Raw genomic sequence first — 9,834 nt, forward strand, 5'->3', positions numbered from 1 at the left:
TCCGTTGCCTTGAGGATAATAATTTGAGCTAGTATTGAGATATATGTTGTGTTTGATAGCCCAATCAGTCACCCTTAAGCCTACAAAAGCGAGTGCATTGTCTGACACTATGGAGTCGGGAACTCCAAACCTGTTCACAATATCATCATAAAAATTAAGAACGGTTGTCTCATTAGCATCCTTCAGTGCTGCAGCCTCAGTCCATCTAGTAAAATAATCGGTTGCAGTAATGATCCACCGGTGGCCTGCACTTGACGGTGGGTTAATAGGACCAATGAAATCAACACCCCACCTGTCAAAAGGTTGTTCTACTTTTATAGGATGTAACAGTAATGCCGGCAGCCGTCCTTTCCCTACAAACATAGCACACTTAACACATTTCCTTACATGTGCATGACAGTCCTTGAAAACATCTGGCCAATAGTAACCAGCCCTTAGGATTTTATATGCAGTAGTCCTAGGAGAGAAATGACCTCCCGAATGGCCATCATGGAATTCATGCAAGATTTTTGTAATCTGATTTGAATCAATACATCGAAGGAGGACACCATTGTGATCTTTCCTATACAATATATCATTAATCAAGACAAAAGGAACTGATTGTAACCGATAGTACCTTCTTTTTTCCTTATCTAGGTTTGCTGGACACTCACTAGTCTTTAGAAAGTGAACCATATCCTGCAACCAACTTGATGTACTGTTATCATCAGCCATCAAATCAATCACCAGAGCTGTTTCTACTCCTTCTTCTTTTCTTGAAATTTCATTTGTAACAATCTGTTCACACAAGCCTCTTCCTCTGACCAATTTAGTGACCTGGATATCTAAGTCGTATTCCATAACCTGTGTTATCCAACCAGCTCTTTTCTCACTGAGATCTTTACTGAGGAGAAACTCTTTTACACTTGGATGAGCAACCTTCAGGTGTACCCTATTATGAGACAACAAGTGCCGAAACTTTTTAAGGCTCTTTACAACAGCAAGGACATGCTTTTCAACAAAGCTATACCTCTGCTCATAATCTTCCAATCCTTTGCTAAAAAATGCAATAGGCTGTTCCAATCCTTCTGTGTTTTTCTGGACTAGCATTGCAGAAATAGCCTCATAACCACCATATGCATACAAAATGAAATCTTTGCTAAAGTCTGGATTTACTAGAGCAGGTGCTGTTGCAAGTGATTCCTTGATAGTTTGAAAATTTAACTTTGCTTCTTTTGTCTAGTGGAAAACAGCATTCTTCTTCAGCATGGCTGTAAGTGGTTTCAATGAATCTGCAATATTAGGCAAGAAACGCCTAACAAAATTAATCCTCCCAATGAAAGATTGTAATCCCTTCTTATGATGTGGCAGGGGTATCTCCAAGATTGTTGCTATTCTTTCCGGATCCACTGTGACACCTTGCTTAGAAACAACATAACCCAACAAGTTTCCTTCATGAACGACAAACATGCATTTCTTAGGGTTGAGTGAAACACCAAACTCCTTGCAGTGCTCAAAAATCTACCTTAAGTGCCCAAGATGATCTACGGCCTTCTTAGAATAAACTGTGATATCATCAAGATAAACCAAAACAAACTGGTACATCAGATTACTAAATGCCATATCCATGGCTTTCTGGAATGTTGCCCCTGCATTGGATAAACCAAAGGGCATTCTTTTGTAGGCCATGGTACCCCATTTAGTGGTAAAAGCTGTTTTATACTGGTCTTCATTTCTGACTAGAATTTGGTTATATCCTGAATAACCATCTAGAAGTGAGAATCTCTCTGAACCAGCCACATACTGCAATATTTGTTCCATTGAAGGAAGCGGATGCCTATCCTTCAAGGATGCTCTATTCAGGTCTCTAAAATCGACACATAATCTAAGCTCTCCATTCTTTTTCCTAACAGGTACAAGATTGGACACCCAGCTGGTGTGTTTGATGGGAAAGATAATGCCACTTTCAATCAGCCTAAAAACTTCCTTTTGCATTAATGGCTCTATCTTTGGGTTGATAGGACGCTGCCTTTGTCTCACTGGCTTAGCATTTGGTTCTAACTCGATGGTATGCTGTGCTAATTCAGGATTGAAACCTTTCAAATCACCATATTCCCATGCAAAAATGTCTGCAAACTCTTGAAAAAGCTGAACATATGACTCCTTTTCAGTAGGGGAATTCACTTTACCTATCTTTAAGCTCTTCCCAGGTGCAACCTCCAACTTTTCATAATGCTCTTGTGGGACCATCAAACTGGTCTTATTCTTTTTAGCTTGATCATCTGAATTAAAAATTGACTCCAAGGTAACAAGACCCTTGGGCAATTTATTTGACTTCAATTGAATGACTTGATCCCCATATTGTTGCTGAATTCTGTTCTAATTTGAGGCAGCGAACACATCTTCCTCCAGTAGGAATTGTAAAATTTGTTCATCCGATTCAAACACTTGCCAATTAATATTATTATCTGGAATTGAGGGCCGGATAATAATCTTGATATGCTGCTGATCACAGGTCCCTTTTATACTGTTTGGTATATCATATTGGGCTCCAACTACAGCTAACCGATCAGCATGCTGATTTCTACTTCTTGGAACAGCTATAATGTTAAATGCATCAAAAACTTCAATGGAATCCCAAACCCTGAGCTTGTATGCTTTTAAAGTATCATTTTTTACTGCATTCAAACCTCTAACTTGGTTAACAATTAGCTCACTATCACCATGCACCTTCAGGTTTTTAATTCCACGTTTTCTTGCCCACTCTAAACCTTGAATCAGCCCTTCATACTCTGCTGTATTATTGGTACAGGCAAAACCAAACTTGAAAGCTGCATAATATTTCTCACCCTTAGGTGAAACAAGCATAACCCCACCTCCTGAACCATTCCTGCTTCGTGACCCGTCAAAGAACATCTCCCAAACATCATTCTGAGATTCAATATTAGCTTCTTGTCCTTTAACCAGATTAGGCATAATTAAACCAGCTTCTTGAAACATATAATTTCCCAAACCAGCATCCACAAGGATGCTAGTTTCATCTTCCAAAACATTCTTTGCTGCCCATTCATCTAACAGGACATCCGGTATTTCACTAACCTGAGTTATAGGCTCATGAACAACTGCATACTCATCATGCTCAAAAATCATACAATTAGCATTAATGATGTTAGGCGTATATGGCTCTATATGATTCTTAGACAACAATTCAGATTGGATAGTCACTTTGGTTCCATATCTAGTTCAGAATAGCATGTGTGACCAATCGGATGATAAATATCCTCCTATCTTGGCAGTAAATTCTCTTGACAAACACAGGGCAAAATATGGGGGCAGATCTATGACATAAATATCTTGAGATATAGAGAAATTGGGACAAGCATGTAAGGTTAAACTAGCATCTTTGATAAAGCCTATAGTCCTAACAGTCGAACCATCAAGCTGTACTACGCCTTTCTCTAATAAATCATATTTTAGACCAAGTTGATCGGCTATCTTTTTAGGCATAACAGAGCATGTAGCTTCGCTATCCACCATGCAGTTATGTACCAAATTATTACCAATAATAAGAGAAACGTAAAACGGGGGAGGTTTCACGCTCTTACCTTGGATTGAAGTTGCTTCTTTATTGATGTTCCCCTTTTCATCATTCTGGACAATAGTATTAGTCAACACAGCCTCCTTACCAGCATCAGCAAATGTCACCTTAGGAGGAATTTCTTCGTTCAATGCCTTCTTCAAACTATTGACTTGTCCAGGAATAGCTAAAGAATCCCACATGCTCATGGTAACATTCATCTTTTTCATGGTGTCCACAATGTTGTAAGGTACAGCTGAATGTACTTTTTGTTGTGTCTTGACAACAGACGTATCTGCATCCTTTTGAAACTGCTCCTTAGCTGCTGCAATAGGTACTTTCTTCAGAATGCTTGGTATTTGTGTGGATTTGAATGACGATTCTTCGGTTGCAGGTCCTTTACCTTTCTCTGATGTTTGGCCTATGTCAAGAGCTCTTTTCTTAGCTCGAGTATTGGCTGCAATCGGTGAATCGCCATTCATGCCATTAAATTCTTCATCTTGCCAGTTAAGAAAACCAGTTTCCATAGTATGCATATCCTGTTGTTGTTCAGGCGCAGCTGGAGGTATATCCGGTTGTGAGCTTGCAGCATTTTGTACCATGAGAGCTTGATTTATCATGCCATTAGAGCATGTAGACTGATTATGAGCTTGGTTGCAAGGATAACACCAGTCTACCTCTGATATTAAATTGTTTTGAGCAGGTACAATGTCTCTTACTGCATTTGCAGCATTCAAAGGTGCTGGATTGTAAGACTGATAAGACCTTTGATTAATATTTTGCCTCATACCTTGGTAATTATTCTGATAAGGCTGTCTATTCTGCTGGTACTGCTGATTGTAGCCTTGACTTGGTTGCTGAAAAGTTGGCCTTGGAGCTTGGTAATGCTTCTTAATACTTGTCAACTCATTTCCCAGAGTCTGCAAAATATTTTCTATCTTTTGCTGGCTACTCCTTATCTCATATATTTCATTTGACGTGCCCGCTACCGTTGTCTCTTGAGGAGCAGCAATAGGCATTGCTGGTATAACAGGCGAAGAGGCAAGAGGTGGTATATTGATTGGCATATCAGGTTGAATAGCTGGAAAATAAGGCATTGGAGGCCTAGGTGCTATCTTACCAGCCTGTATAAGGCTATTTTCTGCTCTAATAGCAATGCCAAAAGCCTGGGGCAGCGAAGTACCACCCATTGATTGAATCATTACTGAGATATCACTATTCAAACTTTTTAGAAAATACAAAAATGCATGATCTGCACTTGGTCTTACCGCTACTGGTATTCGTTTCCATGTTTTTTGAAAACGAGAGTTGAAATCTGTCATCTGCTCCTGAGGAGCACGCTTGATAGTTGTGAGCTGTTCCACCAGGGACAAGTGATCAGACTTGTCTTCAAAAAACTTGGTTAACAGATCCCCAAGCTCATCCCACGAGTTAACTGACCCCACAGCCAAAGTTCTGAACCATTCTAAAGCTTTTCCTTTCAAGGATGCTGCTAACAATTTCACAGCAACATCTTCTTCTGTAACGTGGTGCACATTACATAAACTTGCCACATCACGGATGTGGTCTATTGCCAGTGTTTGGCCTTCTCCAGTGAAATCTGGTAAGCCTTTTAGTGCTGCCAAAGGCACATCATGATGCTGGGCGAAATTCAATGGGCTTCCTTGATCGAAAGGCACGAAAGCAAAGGCTCTTGGTAAGGCCATAGCACCAAGCTGAACTGATGTACTTGCTGCAACAACTCTACAAGTAGGTGAGGTTGAATGTCTGTCTCTTCGATTCCTGTTTACAGCTTTACCTCTTCTTTGATAAACTCTTGTAGGAGATAATGACTTGCCTCTTTTCGTATATATGGTTCTTTTGGTTGATCTTCCTTGTCTTTTTGGTGAAGAAAGCTGTAAATATTCAAAGTCTTTGGAACTTCTAGTTTCAATTCTTCTCATAAGGCAAAAAAATTATGTTCACTTGATCTTTTCACCAGGGAGTCGCCAGATACACAAATTTATAACCTCTTACAGGTCTTTATTATGCTGACAGTGCATCAAAATCAGCATAAAATATGAAAATGAACCTCCTTTAAGGTCCCACCGGGCGTGCCAAAACTGTTAAGGCACAAATTTGCACCCTACTAAACTACAAGTTTAGTAATTTGGCCTAACATGGGATTCACTTCTGCATGTGGGCTATGCGCAACTTGAAATGAAACCTCCGGTTCCTAGGCCGGTTCCTATTGGATAATCACCTGATACTCTCTAATATTGGACTAACTTTGCAGGGTAAAGGGTAAGAAATTACAGAAATAGTACTTAAAACTGAACTAAAATTAACTAGAACCTGGTGATACACCAAAATGTGAGAGACAAATAATAAAAACTGATCTCAATCTGCAATATTCTACTTTAATTGATAAACACTTCTTTCCTGTTATACGTTTGCATAATTATTTCATAATAAGGTCTTGAGACGAACCAATGAGGAAATAATAATGTTTCACTCAAAAATTTTGAACTTTAAAACACATACTATGACCTGCAAACATACATACATTCCTATATTAAGGTACTGACTGAGACAAGTAAACAAGGAGTAATATAACTCACAAATTTAGCTTCATCAATCATGCTTGTACACAAAAAATTGGAAGGATAACAAGGTTTGATTCCATAGAAAATCGCTCCAAAAGATGCTGTTTCATATATCATATCTCCAAATCTGAGTTACAGAATCTGTGCAAAAGAAAATGCTAAGGACAAGAAAAAAGTCTCTCAAAACACTATTCTTGCATAAATCTGAACTAACTCAAATGAAGTGTCTTTAGGCACTAAGTACAAAAAACCCCCAACTGATTTGGGTCGGATGCAAGAAAAGTGCCTCAAAAAGAGGAGTCTAGAAGACACCAAAGAGGGCTATAAACCTGGAAAAGTCTTCCTTAATAAATAATCAACCCAAAAGATCACTAGAAACAGCCTCAAAACACTTAACCAAGTAATAAAAGCCCCCCGAAATGGTGGAAAAGTCCAACTTCGACCCTTTACCTAAAAATGCTCCAACCTCCCTAGATTTGCTCCATTTGGTTTCAAACAACCTCATGTTCCTATAAAAATGTTCCTGTCTCCAAAAATATCTCAACTCCTTTTGAATGTTTCCCAAGTGGTTATGCGTGATCCTATATGCTCTCCTTATGTCTCCAAACTGAAAAGACTTCTTCAATGAGAGCCTTATCTCTCCTGAATTAACTCCTCCTTCAAAACTAAGTCAAAGACTTAGTCTCTTTCTTGCATATGGATAAACCTTTGATATTTCGAATAATAATATTCAATTAAAATTTATAATTGCATTGTAATTAAATACCTTTTACAAATAAATACCAGCTTTGGACCAAAAATGAAAACAAAAATATAATAAAAGTAAAACATATTTGATATATTAATAAACATCTATTTATCAAATATGTTTTGATTTTTATTATATTGAACAAAATAAATCCCAGCGGACTTGAGGGAGAATATGAAAAATGATAAAGGATTTTTATAACCCTAAAAGTTTTGCACTCCCATCGCATTTTCTTCATTTTGCAAAGTGCGAACAGCGAAGAAAGTTCTGGAGGGTTTGGTGCCGCCATTGACAAAGATTGCTGGGCTTTCTGAGTCTTCACTCTAAATGCAAATTGCATTTCTCACAGGTACGAAAATGACTCCTTCTGAATGTTTTCCTGTTAATATACCATTGTTGGAAGTACGAAGAGGGTTTTTTCCTTTTTTTTTTTTTTTTAAGATCTCAAATCTCTGTAAAGCCTTTGAAAAAAACCCATTTTGTGCGTAGCTTACAATCATTGCATTTCGTGAGATGATCTGTCTGTATTTCACATTTTGCATACATATTTAACAGAAAAATGACGCGCTGTGTTTGTTCTTCTCACATTCAGCATACACTACATTTTGCATACATTTTGCCAGGAAAATAATGCGCTGTGTCTGTTTTCACATTTTGCATACACATCCACCAGGAAAATGACGCGCTATGTTTGTTCTTCTCCACATTTAGCATATTGCACGCACCATATTTTGCATTGGCCTACAACACATTAGCCTTGATGATGAATAGGGGTTTCTTCACTAGCCTTCCACCGGAAGTGTTTTACCAGTGTTGTATGCGCTTTCCAGCTCAACCCTCCGGAAGCAAGAACTCCTCCTGTGTACACACGAAAATAGGAAGCAATTGCAGCTCTTTTCTCATTTCTAAGCCTTCTTGCTCTTCCATCACAGACCCAGCAATGGACCCCACGACACTATTCCTCCATTTTCCTGTTATTGATAGGCATGACTACTATAGGAATAGACTTCATTGGAAAATAGAAATTTACAAAAAATAAAGTTCATTTATAACCATGTCAGACTGACTGGTACTGAATGCAGTGCTTCTGATCATCTTGCCACCCATTTTGGTGTTCACTGTCATACATCCTTTTATCTCACAAATCCACCATACCTAGAATAAAGCGGACGGAATACCATATACAGAAAACCAAATTGGCAAGTTTCAAAGCTCAAGGATCAAATTTTGTAAAAACAAAATAGGCAAGGTACAAGGCATATCATGGTTTTACATTCAAGGTTGTGGTTGGTATATGTCAATAAATGCCATCACCAACCAAAATCTCCATTTCTCCTACAGTCATTTTCTTCATTTATTCACCTGTACACAGTCTATCATGCCATCACACTGATTGACAGCTATCACAATATAACTTGAATGAAAGAGACAGTATGGTATTAATGTCTCAATCACGTGGGGGAATATTGGCCCAAATTTTATTTGTTTTAAACTCTGATTAACTTTGTAGCCTCTGCCATATATCACATGCTCTTTAGGAACTAGAACTTCACACACAATGCCACCAATGTAAGACCCAGGGAACAATCTTCAGTAAAACATAATCATATAAGCTCCTGATTCTTTTGTATTCCTTGCATGTTCTGTAAATCTTCATCACAAATAACAGAGACCAATAGATCTAGATCCTCTATTGGCAGCTGGTACTTTGTGACCACTTTCGCACCGCACATATTCTCCAGCTTGTTCATAATATATTGGAAGGTGGCATTTTTGCTCACAGCTACAACTCTTGTTTCTCCTCCAACATAACGAAGGTTCCCATCACCAGGCCTTGGCAAAATCTGACCTCTATAGCTGCACAAAAACTTGAATTTATTGCCTCCCAAATCCTCTGTCTGAGGTGAAGCTACACCAACACCAGAAGCCTCCATTAGTCTCACCTTCCCTGCTAATCCAAACCTCTCTTCATTTCACTCACAAGAACAAACAGAAATCAATCTAAAACACATATAAACATCAATACACCAATTTATCACAGTGGTCATGAAGAAGAACCAGCCCCTACGTTGGATAAAACAATCCAAATATATATATCAACAAATTAATGGAAGACAATTGTAGAAGTGAAAGTGACCAAGCATCTAAAACTCAGCCACGAAATCTGTGTTCCAATAACATTTAGCTCTTATCCCCAAAGAAACCAATTTGCAACTTCATTTTCTTTCGCTGTCTCCTCCTTATGGTAGTTATTAGACATTTCACTTTTCAAATGTGAATCTCGTACGTCTTTTCCTGTTGCCATTTTGTCTATATTCTAGAATCATCACATTCCATGATACCGCATCTTTTAAAAGGCATTTTATCGAACAGTTCTAGCACAGTTGTAACATGTCCTCCACCGTAGGTGATGTGAGACCAACTAGTGCAGGGTTCTACTAAATTTGGATCCCAAGTTCCAAGTAATTTTGTAGATTCATTTAGTCCTTCTTTGAGTTCAAGTAATGCTTGACCTTCAGCATTTGTTGCAGCTTTTGATGAGATTGTGTTTTATCCTTATTAAATTTTTGACTTTGGCACATGCTGGGATTGATCTTATGTAGAAATGAAGTTCGAGCACGGGCTCGTGACACTCGTTTCATTACCAGTTGATTCTAATTTCATTGAAGTTCACTATTTGAACATGCATTTAAAACTCAGATATTCTGTTTCTTTACTAACTTGTTGCATTGAATTGTTTATCTTCACGGTGTGGTATTGACCCTTTTAAATACTGTAAGGTTTCACATTGAAATAATATTTCCCTTAAAATAGTTTATTCATTAATATTTTCTTTTTATGCATATCATGGATAGTAAAGTAAAAGTTTTCATATTTAAAACAAACATGTCCCTTTGATACTTCAGTTGGTTTCTTCATCATTCCACTTTGATATTCTGAGATTA

Source organism: Cryptomeria japonica, chromosome 4 (assembly GCF_030272615.1).
Source record: "Cryptomeria japonica chromosome 4, Sugi_1.0, whole genome shotgun sequence".
NCBI lineage: Eukaryota > Viridiplantae > Streptophyta > Pinopsida > Cupressales > Cupressaceae > Cryptomeria > Cryptomeria japonica.